This window comes from Drosophila willistoni, unplaced genomic scaffold, assembly GCF_018902025.1.
Source record: "Drosophila willistoni isolate 14030-0811.24 unplaced genomic scaffold, UCI_dwil_1.1 Seg35, whole genome shotgun sequence".
Lineage (NCBI taxonomy): Eukaryota > Metazoa > Arthropoda > Insecta > Diptera > Drosophilidae > Drosophila > Drosophila willistoni.
In genome coordinates, this window is record NW_025814299.1 from 13,392 (window position 1) to 31,867 (window position 18,476).

General features: G+C 40.4%; 1 long non-coding RNA gene across 1 annotated transcript; it reads right to left on the reverse strand.

Annotated features, from left to right (window-relative positions):
* Positions 1–188: 188 nt before the first annotated feature.
* LOC124461335 lies at positions 189–854 on the reverse strand. Its single transcript, XR_006955037.1, has 2 exons — positions 604–854; positions 189–543 (listed from the first exon to the last, which is right to left on the reverse strand). It is a non-coding gene; the product is annotated as an uncharacterized LOC124461335 (long non-coding RNA).
* Between the last annotated feature and the right edge of the window lie 17,622 nt (positions 855–18,476).

Below are 18,476 nucleotides of genomic sequence, written 5' to 3' on the forward strand. Positions count from 1 at the left end.
GTGTCGATTCTAATGATGAGACTTACATACTAAGCGTTGATAAGAAACGGGGAATTTTATAATATAGTTATTACTTAAGTGCAACTTATGCGCAAAATGATTGACACGACTATATTCTATCCTCTCTCTAATTTTTCAATACAAGTACAAAGTCCCTTTATAAAATGGTAAATAAAATAAACTTGAAGTGGATTTTCACAATATAATTTATACGAATTTTGTCTCAAAAAATTAACTTCAACCAAATACTAAAAAAAAACAAAATAATTCTTTGGGTATGACTATATAAAATAAAACGCGTAACAAAGCCGATCTGCGTGAGAGATAATTATGCGAAATGCTTCTCCTTTTTTTAATCGATATCCTCCTCCTTATTCTCATAACGATCATGGTGAGTATATTTTTTCGCTTTTTCGACTTTACTCTCATCAATGACGACCCCTTCGATTTCTCGGACTTGATTGATTTTTGAAACCTTCCAGATTCTGGTCCACGGCAAAGACATCAACGACATCGCGTTAGAGGGTGAATCATCCTGTTTATCTGTATTGAAGGACATCATTAAAGATTGCATTTTTCGAGGATCATCGGAGTGTTGATTACGTTCTTCTTCTTTATTGATCCATTGCAAATAGCGATCAGCATCAGGACAACATGGTACTTCAGTTGGAGTCCTAAGATAGGTAATGGAATTACTGGAATTATTGGGGCCTCATCGCGATTGACTGGTCGAGGAGTACTATAATCTCTATAGGGCGGCGGCTATTGCCCCAAAATCGGTGTTCATAAATTCCTCTTCAGTCATTTCCATATTTGGAAGTAAGTCAGGAAGATGACGGCTCAATTCGTGAAGCTGTTGTTATAACACTGTTGTGACGACTGCTGCGACGTCTGTTGCCACTGCGACTGCATATTCAAGAGATCCATGTCTTGTTCTTGCAAACAGCGCAAACACTTAAAGCGCCTCCCATGGAAGTTATGTCTTTGACAGCCATCACAACAGATATTCCGATGACCCATTCTTGTCGTTGGCATTCCCCGCGATTTTCTTTTGTCTTTCTCTTTTGTATTAGTCTGTTAGTTATTTATTACGTTTGGACTGAAAAAAGGTGTAGGAGGAGGACGAAGTAACTTGGCACTAAACACAGGTCGAGAATACTAAGCAAAATGTTTTGAATTTGTATAAAAACAAAAGAAAAACTCTCACTACAACATACGTGTAACTAATGACAGAATTTAAAAAGTCACAATAAACATATAATTTTTGAAATATAAACAGCAATAACTCTGTTACTTTCTAAATGCCTAAATATGCATAGGGTATTATGTAGGAAACTATTCCATCCTTTTTTATAGCTCTTTTATAGCACTAAAGGATCTGTACTCGTAGAAATTGTCATATCTTCTGGGACGATGTGGCAAGTGATGTACAAGAGACAAGGAAAGGCAGTCACAAAACGATAACTAGCTAACTAATAACAATTAGTCAATGACGAGAAAACGTCATTCAAGTTAAATCACTTAGTTGGTTAAAAAAAATTTAATTAAAAATCTAAAATATAACCGTTAACGTTTAATAAAGCTTAACCGAAACGGGATAATAAAACCAGTTCGCCACCACTCAAAATAATTTCCGTTTTAAGCTATTAAATGAAATTCTAGGATAAATAGAGTTTAGCTGTTATTTTGGCTTTGATTTGATGATGAATGCCGTTAGATATCTAGCAAATATTCATGTCATTTGAATTTGGCCGCTGGAGTGTATCTTCTATTTATTTTTGACGCAAAAATTCATTGACCATTTTTACAAAAAATTATATTCCATTGACTATAGTTAAGTAGTTTATTTTTTCATTATTTTCAAATATGTTCTAGCCGACATGCCAAGCTGATGCAGTCGTTATCCTTTCTCGTTGTTGCCTCATCATGTTTCTGTATGTGTGGGGCCTTACACTTCCCCAAGGACCCACTCCAGTCGCACTGAATGAAATAGCAGCTCCTGTTTCAGCTTGGGTGCTGGTAATTATTTTATGGAGAGTGGCGGACGGGTGGTAGTTTAAGTTGCTTCGTTGGCTTGGTCTGTGCGTGGCGAACTTATGTTTACCAAGTGCGAAAGTGGAAACGTGCTGCAAGCACCAAAAGGAATTTCTCTCTATTCTTTCCGTTCGTTTCGTGGGCCACCCTGCCATTTGCCATGTTCTGTATGTTCTATAATAGGATTTGAATACAATGGCATTGTAATGAAATGTGAAGCAAACGATGGTCCGAGACGGTTGAAGTTTAGTGTTTGTGGTTTACGATGACTCTGGGTCTGGATTCCAGGACTAGGACTAGTCCTCTTTCCTCTTGCCAAGTATAAGCCAAACAACTGTTCTCGTTTGTTTTTTGTGTCTGGCCGTGTAATTTGAGTTGGTAATTAAAAGTTAAGCAAAACGGGCAATGCTTAAAGGTAAACGGTAGAACAGAGAAACCAAGTTAGGGACATTAAATGACCGGAACTTAACTCAATGCATGTTCATTTTCTTTTGCATAGTCGTGTGCATTTCTGGCAGCTTTATCAATTCATGAGTTTTAGCAAAGTAGTCTTGATTTTGGGGTTTGAAAATTTTATAACAATTTTTCATGGAATATAGTTTTACTAATAGAAGCTTTAAAAAAATAGACTTAATATTTTGAAAAAGCAGCAGGAAACTTCTTCGTGCTTATAATAATACCCATAACGATATTAGTGGTAAATCTATCAATGGATAAGTAATCGAGAGAGCACTGGGGCCTGAGCTGCTGGACGGCGACCTCTGAATATACTCTGAACTATATCGACAAAAAGTCCATAAAGCTGTTAAATATTTTTTCAGACTTTTGATAGTCTCCTATGAAAGAAATGACTAGAGAAAATATAACAGAAAGTGTTTAAGAAAATGTGACTGGAAATAGCCGATTAAACGACATAAGCTAAGAACGGCTTAAACATCTGTGAAATAATGAATGCTGCTCTATCGTCACATTTAGATAACTTTTAATTTATCGGTGGTTTTAACTATATTGGGTCTTATAGGGACTCAATCCAAAGCTTAAGGGGAAATATTGCTTTCGTAAAGAAACATTTGAAAAAAAAAAAACCGAATACCTCAACATTTTCCTTTATAGTCAGGTGTAAGCGTTTGTTTTTTGCCCTTCTTAAACTGTTACAAAATACACCTTACCCTTTTCGAAGTATGTAATACAAAAATATTCACACCAAACTGTCACTCCAAAACAAAAATCATAAAATTAAAAAAAATAATAATTTTCTTTTGATAAAGAGCAAAAACTATTTGCCATCAATTTGTCTATTTCGCTTAAAGGGGGAAAAATTAGTATTAAACAAAGAAGTCATAATGTGTAAATATATTTTAACATGTGCAAATAAAAAGCAAGCATAGCAAATTATTGGCCACTCCCTTAGTTGTTTGTCTATTTCCACAGTCATTTCGTAGGGTAAAGCATTATTTATAATGCTTAATATAATAATATTATAATGCCATATTATTTATAATATGGATAATATGGACAATATGGACATGTTAGGGATGGTACATTTAAAAAGTGAAAAGCTAGCCGACAACTGGCAATCAGTTATAAGGCATTTGACAAATAACTCTTTTGCAAATAAATTTTGATATTTGTTGTTTTCTGCTCCCAAAAAGGAATTTCTGTAAACGAGTAAAGACAAATTGTTAGCAATCCGTTATGTATCAATTAATAAGAATGAATCACGGCAAAATTGTGGTTTTAGTATATAATCAAAAGATCAGCGTCAACCAAGTTAAAAAAGGGTTTCAAACCTGATCTAAATCTGAAATAAGACACGAAATAGAGACTAGTTTTGTGTCCTTAAACAAATTAATTGACCTTGCTTATAGTAATTCCATGTCAAAATCATAAAGTTTTGTTTAAGCCAATATACTCTGTTGTAAAAGAATACAAAAACATAAAGTCTGCATTTGGTTATTGCATTTGACTAATACAAATGCCTCAGCAACTCATCATCAGGCAAGGCAAAGCAAAGATATAAACTGAGTACACACACACACACACACCCATACACACATACATTACACATTAAGAGACAGGACAGTGAAGTTGAAGTTGTGTTTTTCCAAGTGCTCCGAAAGTTTGTCGGGTCAGTGCCTATAATTAAAGTATTCTTAATTCAGGAGTGGGACTCGGCGTGCCACACGACTCACCCCAAGCAGGCTTACATCGGCGGCACCTGGCCAACAGCTGTGCCACTATCGCGAGGGCTTTGGGACTTTTCAAGCCAGCTTCGTTCTCGTTGGCGGTCGAGGGGGGAACTTGGCGCCTTTTGTCTCCAGCCGCCGCCTTCGTCATAGTATTGGTGCGTAGATCTCTCCCATTCTCTCTGTTATCGAATCCACTCCGTTCTGGACGCACGTTCACTTGTGGCAGCGAAATAAACTTGTAGAGTTGCCCCTCAAAGCGCCACTGATCAGCTGAGCGACCAGTGTTGGACAACGCAAATGTGATTTGGCCCAAGGCTGCATTCGCCAGGTGGCGCCTACGCGCCGTTCCCTTGCCGTTGCATTTTTAAATTTAAATTCAAATTTAACTTTGAAACAACATAGGGAAATGGACAAAACGACTGCGTCGATGGATCAAGCCCGCTGGGATGGTGTGGCCACTGATCAGGGGGCGAAGAGATGGCGTTTAGAAAGAGCAGTAGGATGACGCGGTCGCCAGTGGCTTCGCCGTCAGGCCACCGTTACACCGTCTGATAGTCATGCGAGTGCGACGCCGGTACTAAGCCCGGTTGTACTATCGCGCATTCCGGAGCTTGACGACTTGGGCAATCTCCTACGCCAACTGGAGAACACTTTTAAGAAGAAGAATGACGGCAAACCGCAGGTTCGGCATGTGAATCAAAACACGATGCACGACATAAGGCGCATGATAGAGCTGCAAACAGCGATCTGCCATTTAGTTCTTGGCGGAGAATGCGTAAAAACACCACAGTGGATGTGGCCACGCAGGCCACATGGCCGGCAACCAAAGCCAAGCGTATTGAGAACTCGGTAGCACACTCCGACAGTCCAAAGCGCCCGAGAGAGGAGCTAGCCGGACAGAGAAATACTCCACCCAAAAGAAAGCGAGGCAGCGGCAGTCTAGGCCCACGTATGCGGCCATGTTAGGCGGTAGTGCACCCACAAGCGCTAATGCTTTGAGGGCGATACTGTGGGTACTCATGGGCCATCCCCAGGAGATATGCAACGTATTGGGCATGAACGCTAAAGTTCGAACTGTCACTGACTTGTCATACATCGAACTGCGGAAGCTAGATTGCTGGTAACGGAAACTGACATCATTACGGCCATTACAAAGGCAACGGGTATATTGGGAAGCGCCATCACAGTGAAGACGCTGCGACCAACCTTCAACGAGACCCAAATGCAGTTGTATGTCTGCCACAGACAGCTGCGCCTTTCTTGTGAAGAAGAGAACACTGGTAGTGGGCTGGTTCAGCTGCCACATCAGGGAAAGAGTGGCTCAGCGGAGATGCTACAAATGTCTCAATTTTGGACATGTGCTGCGGCTTGTGAAAACGATCCAAATTGTTATAACTGCGTCGAAGCAAACCGCACCGACAGGAAGCATTTTCCGGCAGTAAAGACTGCCCGTTGACACAGATCTGGCGCCCAACTAACAAACAAACCGGGATGAAGTTTATTCAACTAAACCTCAACCACTGTGCAGTGGCACAGGATCTGTTGGCGCAAACAGCGCGTGAAGTAGACGCGATATAGCGATTTTGAGCGAGCCGTAAAACAGGCGTGGCCCACTGTGGGTAGTGGACTCGTCTAAAAAAGCTGCCATTTGGGTATGCGGACAAAACGTACCGCCTATGGAGTCGATTTATTCGTCCCTTGGCTACGTTCGCACGAAAATCGGGGATATGTGGTACTATAGTTGCTATCTAGCCCCAGCCTGAGACTCACGGAATTCGAGAGAATAATTGACTCCATCGCCGCTGATGCAAGTTCAAAGCAAAATGTTATAATCGCAGGTGATTTTAACGCTTGGTCTGAAGAATGGGGCAGCAGTTCATCTAATGCTAGGGGTAGAGCGCTTCTCGAATCCTGGGCGATCCTCGATATTGCTGTGCTAAACACTGGATCCAAGCATACGTTTAGTAGGGCAGGATGCGGCTCTGTAATCGACGTTACATTCACAAGTGCCTGTCTTTTCCCTCACTCAATCTGGAAACTTTGTGATTTTTACACTGGTAGCGATCACCTGGTCATTATATGCTCCATCAATAGAAGCGCACACCAAATGCCCAACCAACCGCGAACAGATCAAGGAGGCCAAGCATTCCGCGTGGATACTCTTAATCCATCTATTGATTAGTGTCTCTCCCAATAGATTTTCTCTTCTTTGTACTAGCTGTCGTAGATGTGACACCGAAACAACTGATATATATAACAATGCTCCACGCACTTCCGGTATGAGGTTACGCTGCAAGTGCTGCACTAGTCTATCCTCTTCTAATGGAACCGAAAGCCAACTAACAATGGATATTACATCTTCATAAAAATTATCAAATGATTCTCCAATCTTTTGTTTCCTGCTTCTTATTTCTTCGAAAATTAAATCATCATTCTTATTATCACGATATTGTCTTTGAGTTTGTCACAAAACTCTGTACATTCTACTTGAGTAATTTCTTTACGGTATCTCCAATATCAATCTCGAACTTTTCCAGTTAGGAGAATATGTAGATCTTACAGACTACTGAAAAGTCTCCATCTAAACTATCCATAGTTAATGCACGCACTCTGTACAAGAATTCTTGAACGGTACTGCCTTTCTGTGATCCGTCGGACTTTATACCCCAACTCTGGAAATCTGTGTAACCTTTTCGCTCCTGAAACTTGATGTAGAAATCGCTGAATTTCTGGGTGAAGATTGTGCTCTAGCCTGCGTATTTAATTCTTGCATGCTGGCTGCTGCTTCATTTGTCTGCAAACTCAAACTTCTGATTTATAAGATTCTCTATTCTTTCAAACAATACTCGATGCTGCGTTGACTCTTGCCTGATGTCTCCAAAATTCTCTGGTTGAGCACGTTGTTTTCTTCGCTTAGGTGGTCTTCCTTGTCGTTTCGCAGTTCGTAGAGTTTTCTACCTCTTCTGATGAGTTCATCACCGTATTTTGCGGACTAGTGTCATCAGGTATTGCCGACTGTTCTGGACCAGATAAAAGGTGTGCTTGCGCCTGCTGTCGTGTATTATGAACTTTAGCAACTGATCCTTGTTTTGACTGGTTGATAACTTAGTTCTAACTTGTACATCTCTAAGGTGGCATAAAGACTTGCATACCGGACATTCTTGATTTGTCGAAATAAGTAAGTAATTATACAATTTCTATGGAATGAGTGCATACACTTGTTGTTGCCCTCTCGTGTAAGTCTGAGATCAATTGTGAACAAATGCTACACACTTGTGATGAGGATCTCGCAATCTTTATCACTATGTGTTAATGGCATTTTAATATTTGATAGCGTTTTCAAATCAATCAAATGTTATTAAATTTCCTTTTTTTTTTTTTGAAATCAATTTATAAATAATTTTTCTTTTCGGGTTACTCTAAGTGAATTCGGAGTAATAATTGATTTTTATCAATAGGGACTACTCTTAAGATCTGCGTTCTGTTACTATTTTTTTTTTTGCTTAGTAACGGGAAATCGAAATTTTCATAGGTACACTCATAAATTGGTAGTCTTGTTCTTTCAAGCGGTTGGGTTGGGTCTCTTGCCTCTAAATTCCATAGTTCCATTCTCTAAAAAAAATGAAGTAAGTAAGTCGTCTCGCCGACTTGGTTATACCATACACCAGGTGAAACAAATATTTAAAATTTCGAAAACCAAAATATATGTCTATTAAATTGTTTTAACATGCCTCATACCATATGCTATATTTTACTCCACAAACACACGAGCACTCTAGCGCCGCCACTAGCCAACGGCCAATTCTGCCCTTATGGATGACGTAGCAAAATACGTTTATACGTATATTTGCATGTTTCTAGTCCCATTTCAATCAAATTTGGTAGTTTGATAGAAATAGATAAGATTTATTAGTCTGCCAAATTTGATCGCGATGGTCAAAAAATTGCAAGAGCCAAACGGTTTTTTCTAAATTATGGAGGCGGAAGTGGGCGTGGCAACATATTAAAATATATGTATTCTGCGCGCATACTAAGCCAATATACATACTAAATTTGGTGACTTTCCACCCTATGAGTGTATGGTTAGTTTTCGAGAAAATCAGTTTTGTTTAATTTTCGGGGCGTGGCAAAATTTTTAAATATTCAATATCTGCGCGTCTATTAAGCTAGCTTACATACCAAATTTAATGTCGGTAGCTTACATAGTTTTTAAGAAAATCTGTTTTTGTAAATTCCGGGGGCGGAAGGGTGCGTGGCAAAAATTTAAAATAAACTCGATAAGTGTACAACTACACGAGACTGCATACCAAATTTGGTGGCTCTAGCTCTTATAGTCTCCGAGATCTGCGTGTTCATACAGACGACGGACGGACGGACGGACAGACGGACATGGCTAGATCGACTCGGTTGTTGATCCCTGATCAAGAATATAGATACTTCGTGGGGTCGGAGAAGCTTCCTCTCTGCCTGTTACATATGTACATTTTGGCGACTTTAATATACCATTCCACCCTATGAGTGTATGGTAAAAAGGGATTTGTTACCTGTTGTAATATAGTCTATTGTTATGCCAATTATGATTTGGGGTTGGCTGATTAAACCACTAATGTTTTCACCAATGTCCTGACCACTCACAATTCAGGTGCTATGGGCTATACTATAAGAAATAAGAAAACTGGACTGACTTGTATACATACTCTCTACGATAATACTAGCGGTTGCATTATGCCTGGATGATGTTTCAGCCATGTGTCACAATCATAATTCCAGGTGATACGCATCCTATATCAAAGAAAGAGATACAGAGTCTAGACTACCACCACGCCTTCGTTTACTCAACACTTTTCAAACCAGAGTCTAGCTCTCAGTCACTTGCCAAAATTTAGTTGTTTCTGCTGTTTTGACTGTTCTTCCTCGTCCTTATTCACATTAGATTGCCCAAAAAGAAAAATCGGAAAATTACCTCATTATAAATATCATTATTATTCATTTAAATTAAATTTTCCACAATCATTCATTTCTTAAAATCTAATATTTCATTCAGTAGTATTTTGAGAACAAAGTTAACTCATAAAAAAAACCCAAAACCATTTTATAATATATAAGAAAATTTACAATTTCATAAATGATCAACATATTAATTTGTAATTTCTAAAAAAAAATATAGCTCGAAACTTTACCGCATAACGATTCATATTCAAAGATTAATAAATCCAAAATCAAAAAAAAAATATTCTAATAATTTTATGAAAATTTCTTTCAAACTTTGACCCACTGCACTTTGGTTGCGTCCATAGGCCAAAAATCAAAAATATCATCACAAAATACTTGGACAAAACGAACACAAATTGACACTAAAATGTTCAATCTTCAAAACGCCAAACCGGGTTTCCGCAAATCTAACGGAACTTTCTAAAAATAGCATTGAAGAATGAACTTGTGTACATTTTTGCAGCCCGTCTGAGCTTTGTATGTTCTTTGTCATTGCAAATTCGTACTTCAAAACGATCAACGTTTGACAAAGTGGTCCGATATTAATAATTTAAAATGGATTTTGTAATTGAAGGTATTTACTTTAATAAATGTTTATTTAAAGATTAATTTGATCAATTCAAACATTTTTTGTGATTTTGAACGTCGTAACCTTTTTTGTGTATTTTGTGTACGTCTTTTTTATGTTTACTAAAAGTTTTAGTTGTGTTGCCCCCGGATGCCCCCATTGATATTTGTCAATGTTTAAGTAATAATCATGAAAAGTTTAGTTGCTAAAAGTTGCTAATTAGCTCATATTCATAAATAAACTAAAGTGGTCTTATTTATTTTCATAGGACAATATCCACCGTTATCAGTTGATCTTGTGTTGTGGTTTATAATAATTTATGTTTGCTTTGCACATTTTATTTTGATTGTATAGGAGCATCTTATAACTGTGTGTTTTCACGCATCCACATTTTGATCTTTGGTGTAAAGAAAAAGCACGAAAAATGCAAGGCATAAATAATTTGCTGGCACTAAACATAAAAAGCAAAGGTTACGAAGTCAATACGATTGACCTGAAGAAATGTATTCAGTACATTTGCAAAAAATAGTTGCCTTCTGGATTCAGTACAAAAGAATTAGAAGTTTAGTTGTACAATATCAATCTGAATGGCTAAAAACTAAAGTTTTTATCGTCCTGAAGCCTACTGGTAGTGCTCAACAAATTGATCTGAGTTCTTGTCGTGGACGGCCCAAAATGGATTTGTTGAGTCCTCAAAAGGACGAAACGTCGCCGAATAGCCCTACTACAAAAGCATGATGAGTCTGCAGCTTCTGTTTTGCGCTCATCTGATTCTCAGTCAAGCCTTAATGCAACTGAAATGATATTGAAAAGTCTTGTCGCTTGTCGTCGACATTGGGTTGTCCAAACACCAATACTTGTCATTAGATCATTTATAAATTCAGAAGTTTCCTATAACTTATTGCCAAGTTACGAAAAATTCTTAAGTTCAAAACATTGAGATATCCAAACAATATTGTTGTAGACGAAACACATGCAGAAGTGGAACTACAAAGTCTTTTAGACAACACGGCTTCAAGTATTTTAGAGCTTCAAAAGAATTTAATGAAGAACGTTTGGGATGAAACTGAAAAAACTTTAACATTAATTGGAAAATGGGGATTCGATGGCAGCACTGGCCACAGCGAATATAACAACGTTTTCCAATGGTATTAATGACGAGAAAGTTTATTTGTCACATCGTACGTCCCACTTCAGCTTGTAACCGACTCTAAAGTAATATGGAAAAATCCAGGCCATCGTCTACCCGATATTGTAGGCCACTCAGGCTTCAATTTAAAAAGGAGACCGCTGCACTTTCCGTCGAAGAAGAGTTCTACTTCAAGGAGAAAATAGCTAACTTGAAGACAACAGAGCATACAATTTGCAATATAAAGCACGCCCTTCAATTAACCATGGTGGATGGTAAAGTTTGCAACGCGTTAAGCAACACGTCCTCGATGAAATGCTTTATATGTGGAGCAAAGCCCACAGAAATGAATAATATTGAAGAATGTGTTGGAAGAGATGTGCAAGAAAGTATTTGAATTCGGGCTATCACCACTTCATTCATATATCCGGTTCTTCGAATACTTCTTGCACATTTCGTACAAGCTGGATGTAAAGCTTTGGCAAGTACGATCGGGAGAACTCAAGTCTATTGTATCAAAGAAAAACATCAAATTCAAGCGGAGTTTCGAGAGAAAATGGGGTTACTGGTCGATACGCCAAAGGATGGAGTAGAGGAAACTCCAACGATGGCAATACTGCCAGGAAATTTTTCAGTAACCCAAGCTTAGCATCTCAGATTACAGGCATTGATGAAGAAGTTATGCCCGATGCGCTACGATACTGCAAGCCTTAGCATCAGGATACAAAATAAATATAAAAAATGCGAAAAATTCGCACTAGATACAGCGAATAAATTAATTGAAATGTATCCATGGTACTACCTTCCAGCAACAGTGCATAAAATTTTAATTCATGCACCAAAGGTTATAGAGCGCGCTTTGGTTTCGAGGAGCTCTCAGAGGAAGCTGCAGAGTCAAACAATAAAGAAATAAAAAAGTGCCGGCTGCAGCATACTAGGAAGATGTCTCGTATACTGACAAATACAGATTTAATTAAAATGCTTCTTTTGAAATCAGACCTTTTTATAACAGGTCAAAGAAATATGCCAAAGAATCAGAAATCCACTTTTTTATCATCTACATATGATTTATTGGATGACGTATGTTAACCTTGTTTATTATTTATCTTTAATTTTCATCGTTTTTATTATCTTATAATTAAATAATATTTGCTGTTATATATGATTAAAAAAATGGAATCACGAATTTTTTAAATTATTTATGCTGGAGTGGAGGAAGGGGGGGCGGCTGGGTCGGGGAGTTTCTCTTTCACAAATATTTACTGTATGCTATCTAAATTCATCTCTAATACCCAGAAAAAAATTTCAGCTCTCTATCTTTACGGGAAGTATTTTTGGCCACCAGCCCCATATAAGCGCAACCAGTGTGCGTTGGTCCAGGGCTGACGTGAGTGGGCAGAGTAGCGGTGTCATTTGCCGGGGCGAGCGATGGTCGAGGGCGGGGCCCGGAGAAGTCTAGGGGCATCTCCTCGTTGTCAGACTGAGTCTCACTGACCCTGACGGTTGTCAGAAGAACACTTTTGTTTTCCTTGGGGGTCTTATCGGCTCATACACGGGCCGCAGAGGGGTGTCCGGCATAGCTGCTTCCACGACTTCTGGAGATTGACGTCTCTCCAGACACTCACAAACGGACCGCGGAGGGGTGTCCGGTGTCTCGACGCTCGCTTGATCCTTGCTCCCTGAAGGTCTCTCGGTCGAGATGTCGGTCGGGGCTAACTCCACGCGGCAGAGCAGGACTGGATCTTCCGGTGGTCTGCCGCCTGTGGTAGGGCGGACGTGACAGGCCGTGTTCCCTTTCCCATACCGCAATCATTTCTTCGACGATCCAGGCTATGTCGGCCTCGCGATCGCCGTCGTCTTCTCCTTGCTGTGACATACTGCTGTGAAATATAAAGTGTGTTAAAACTACCCTGAATTCTGAGTGTACTAACGAGGCCCTATGAGTGCGGTTTACAAAAGTGCTATGATTAAAGCTAAGATACAATGTTTTAGATAATTTTTTTTTTTTATTTTTTTTTGCCCAGCATGGGTGCGAAGAGCCCTCTTTAGAAGGGAGGGTGACGTTGGGCAGGCGCACCCACCAACAAGTGGTCGCCCTTGAAAGATCTTTAATCAGTGGCCTCGTGCGGGCCGTGGGTACAAGGTGTCCCGAGGCCGATGTCTTCAGAAAGACCGAGTTCTGGTGGTTCGATGTCATCACTATTGAAGGCCTTTAAGTCAGTCAGCCAGACCGGCGGTACGTCGCTCACGCCCCTGGTCTTCTTGTAGTCTAACGACGTTGCTGGAAAGAAACTTGACCACCTCACCTGCCATGCTCCCGATGTTTGGACGCCAGTCGCGTCGTCTCAGGTCGTAGTATTTCTTTTGATTCTGGGTAGCGTTCAGTTGATTCTCATGTACGAGCTTGAAAATATCTTCCATTCGTCGGACGCGCTCGTCGGGCTAGGGAGTTCGTTACCGGAATCATCCGTTACTTGGTCATAAAGAGCGCCGGACGGGGGTTCCCGACCTAATATGATGTAAGCTGGACTGAATCCGGTGGTGTCGTTGACGCTTGAGTTGATCGCTAGTGTTATTTCTGGAAGCCATTGATCCCAAGTGTTTTGCCCATTCTCCAGGTATTGTGCAATCATGGTCTTGATGGTTCCATTTGCTCGCTCGGTATGATTCTGCTGTGGAGAATAGGGGCGGTATGCTGGAGTATAATTCCGGACGTTTTGCAGAAGTTTTTGAAAATTTTGCTAGTGAACTGGGTACCATTATCGCTCACGAGGGTGCGAGGATTGCCGAATCGGGCACAGATCCTTTCACGAAATGCCTTCTCCAAAGCGGCTGAAGTGGCCTTACGAAGTGGTACCATCTCGATCCATTTACTATGTAAGTCCAAGAAAACTAGTAACATCGTATTACCTTGCTTAGAACGTGGCAAAGGCCCGATGAAATCAGTTCACACGGTATCGAAAGACTCCGCGACTTGACGGGTGAGCATTTTGCCCGCTGGTTTCATTTGCGCCGGTTTAAACTGCAAGCAGGTGAGGCAGCGTCTAACGTAACGCGCGACATCTCGGAAGAGGCCCGGCCAAAAGTATCTTTGGGTCACACGCAAAGTGGTTTCCTGATCCCCAAGTGGCCAGCCGTCAACACATTGTGACATTCCTTTAGTACTTGGTCTCGAAATTCTAGGGAACGCATAGTTTCCAAAGTGTAGAATCGTGGTCATCTGGGTGGGGGTCTCGTCTGCGATAAATCTGGCCGTTCTCGAATATATAATCTGAAAAATCCGCAGGGTGTTCCGCATGTTTAGCCACCATTTGCACTCCGGTTCTACTAGTTGTGCCCAGTGGAGCACATCCAAAGGTTGTCGCGATAAGGCATCGGCAATCACGTTCAGCTTACCTCGTCTATAATGTACCTCGAACTCATATTGTTGCAACTCCAGCGCCCATCTGGCCACAAGCCCCGTGGGATTTTCTATCGAGTTTAGCCACTTGAGAGCCAAATGGTCCGTGATCACCTCAAAGCAATAGCCTTCCAAATAGCAACGATACTTCCTGATGGCCCAGACTATTGCTAAGCATTCTTTCTCAGTCGAGTAGTTTTCCTCCGCCTTCAAGAGACGTCGACCAGCGTAAGCAATGACTCTTTCCACACCGTCGATACTCTGAGTGAGCTTTGCGCCGAGACCAACATCGCTGGCATCAGTCTGTAAGCAGAACTTTACAGCGAAATCTGTACAAGCTAGGACAGGGGCAGTGGTGAGACGTGTCTTGAGTGCATCGAATACCTGTTGTTGTTCTACGTTCCAAAACCAACTAAAACCTTTCTTTAACAAACTCGTGAGGGGTTGCGCCGTGTCTGAGAAGTTGGGTACGAACCGCCGATACCAAGAGGCGATACCGAGACATCGACGTAACTCCTTGACATTGGTTGGTGGCTGAAGGTTACGGATAGCTGCTACCTTTTCAGGGTCAGTATGGGTACCATCCTCGCTGACAACGTGACCTAGAAACTGGATCCGTTTTTTGAAGAAACGACATTTGTCTCGGTTGATTCTTAAATTGGCTTCTCGTAGACGTCGAAACACACGGACTTCAAACTCGGCTTTGCGACGATGATTTATCCAATGAACGCCCATTGCTAGTATGTTAGTAAAGACTCGGAGTCGTAGTGTAAGTGATAAACAGCTAAGGATATCGGAGTTCGCCCAGTAGGCTACGCGATACTGCTTAAAGATGGCTACGGTAAACCGATAAGCTAGGGTATGGATGTGCAATTTGACCAATGCGTATATATATACATATGTTTTATTTAATTTTTAATAAATTCTGCAAGGAGGAATTGTCAGAAAATATAAAAATGTATATATGTATGTTTGTTCAAAGAAGAGTAAGTAACTCTTTTTTTTTTGCACAATAAAAAAAACACTAACACGAAACCCAACGCGCGACTGTACTTGCAAATCAGTGTGAATGAAGGAATGACAAAAAAACGGTTGAATCAAAGCTGTGTGTAAGAGCGAGAGATAAATGGCAAGAGAATGCTCGTAGCTCACACACACGCCCCGAATCAAAGGGTGAATTGTTTATTCTCATTCTTACTAGCCGCTCGTGTGTCCCTTGTCTCTTTGTCGCATGTAACTGTCGCTTGCACAGAAAACTAAAAGCGCGTGGCACATCGGCGACCTTCAAATACCCTAACCACAAATATACGTATATATATATATATATATAAAAACGTTTAATTCTGAGTTGAGTCCGATATATATATTGATGAATATGCATACATGTAAAAATTTTCACTCTTTGTGGACTCATATATATATATATATATATATATATATATATATATATATATATATATATATGTAGGAAATGAGGCGGGCATAATCGTGGCAATCGGGCAGTAGCTAGTGTGCGAGACAGAACGAAACGCAGCGGCCGTACCTATCTGGTTGACTCACTCATTAGCGAATAAAGAGAGGCGTTGATTCAAAAAGCACTCGCAATCGTACTCTCGCCTCGATCACATCACTTAAATAATATAAAATATATGTATTCTTAACACGAAGAACCATTGTTAATAAAATAAGACTAAATAAGGAAATCACATCCTTTAATAATATTGAATAAATAATCCGGGATAAAGTAAAACCCCACATATATATATATATATAGTAATAAATCCGTTTTTCCCAATAAGGAAAAAAAAGATTTGTTTTGTGAGCTAAAAGCAACGTACTTTATAATTTGAATGAAAACTTGGAACTGGTTACAGAAATGTCTTATGGTTATATTTATAAGCTAAATTTGGGAGCACTTGTGCACTAAATTTGGGAGCACAAATTGAGTGGTGTGAGTGGATGGAGTGGCGGATATATTACTATATATATGTATTAATGTACATACATATATATATATTTTAATATTTCCCTCATAATTCTCATCAAGGTACCTGCTCGGGCGCCATTTGTAACGAAGCTCTGTTTGGGGTACAATTCTCAGTCCCAGAGTCCCGTCTACAGAACATTTATGTGATCTGGAGACCTTGATGAGTATTAGGATGGGGGACTGACACCACATGAAGGGGAGAAAAGGAAAGGGAAAGGAGTAGGAGGAGAGTTCAAGAGGAGTAACAACGACTGACCTCGTCTGCCAAGCGAAACCCGCTTGGCCAAGATCCGTTGCCTCTTGGACTGGGAAAGGGAAGCGTGAAAGGAAATGTTAGTGTGTTATGGGAAAGGGATGGGGAAGAGGAACTGCAACGACTGGTCTCGTCTGCCAAATGAAGCCCGCTTCGCCAAGATCCGTTGCCACTTCACCTTGAGTGACTGACCATAGAGACCAGCGACTGACTTCGTCTGCAGGAGAATAACTCATCCTGCCGAAGTCCGCTAATCCTTCGGCTCCACTCAATTAGTTAAGTGGCCAAGGAAAAGGGAAGGGAAAGGGTATGCATAGATTTGGCGACGAATAAAGAAATAATGCCGGGTATGTTAAACGATCATAGTATTTATTGGTAATTAATTAGTTCTAAACATCTTTTGCAAATTGGGTCCCTACCGCACTCAAGCAAAACAAGAAGGGAACTTTGGACTTGACTTGATGGTTGCCTATGGTTCTATATCAGGGCCCGGCACAAAGAGAGCGCTAAAAAAGTTTAGTTGTATGTGTGCACTTGCTTGTATGCGTATGTTGCTTTACACTGCGCAAAATTAAACTTCATCAAATTCTGCCTCGAATCAAAAAAACGAGTGCAGCAAATAATCTTATGCAAGTAAAAGTTAGAGAAAACAAAGCAGCGATCAATTTTTTCATGTGTGTTTTCTCAACAAAGCGACATAGATCAGCTTGCGTCGAAATGCTGAGGGAACTAAATCAACCCTCATCCTCTGTGTGAGGACTTCGGCAGCCGTTCGGTTACACGGATACGAGGTGCCGAACGTGTTCGTCCCCCGGGGGATATGAGCGCCGGGCTCTGTTCTATATCTTCTGCTGCTGGTTGCTCACTTTTAATTTTGCACTCTCGTGGTCACTGGCGAAGTGATTTCCTTCTAATTCTAACTCTCTGTTGAAACCCACCCTTGCTCTGCCTACTTATGTCCTAACGGTGAAAACATACGATGCGTCTTGTGCTTTGGCACGCGTCACGATCGCCGTCTCTCTCTCTCTCACTTTCGATTTACTCATGTTCTCTTTAGCGTCGGCATGCGGCGCAGCGTCCGCTGTCGGGAGGTTGTTCTCTACGCAACGCGTCGACGCTGCAGCCGCATCAAGACGGTAGCTAGAAAGAGAGGGAGGCGTCGATCGTAAGTATTGATTATTAGAAAAAAAGAACTACAGTTAGTTTTCATGTTGGGGATATTTAATGTGCCCTCCATGGGCGTATTAAAAAATAAAAGTAAAAATGAAGAGGGGCCCTACATGGGCGTAGTTTAAATTGCAATGATAATGTGACTCGTCACACAATTAATGGATCGATTGCCTACAAGATTGGAAGAAGACGAATTAGTAGAAATTGTACAAGGTAATTTATTAGCTGATCTAAAGGATCGACTACATTTCGAGGAAATACGGTCAATCAGTCACCTACGCCATCTGGTACAAAAGAGAGAGAATTTTCCTAAAGAATCGAATCGTATCAAGTTTCAAATACACGAGGAAAAGAGATAGGATCACACCGAGTGTATGCATTAGAGGAAGTAGAAGAAGAAGCAAGTACAATTGAAGGTCATTCTCAAATAGCAGCTCTGCAGAAAAACACTGAGAAATTATCTTGTTGGAACTGTTGTATTCAAGGCCATAAGTGGGAAGATTGTTTAGAAGAGAGAAGAATATTTTTTTACGGGTGCGGTACGCCTAACATTTTATAAGCCCAATTGTGTCAACTGCAAAAAAAATTCGGAAAACCGGCAAGTAGGGCATCCCAGTCAGTGAGGCTATCCCACAACCAATAGAAACCAAAAAACCAAGCCTATACGATTATTGAATCAATCTAAAACAGATAGTCAAATAGAGAATAGGCCATAACCTTAGGTTTTTGCCTTATCACGAAAAATAGAGAAACT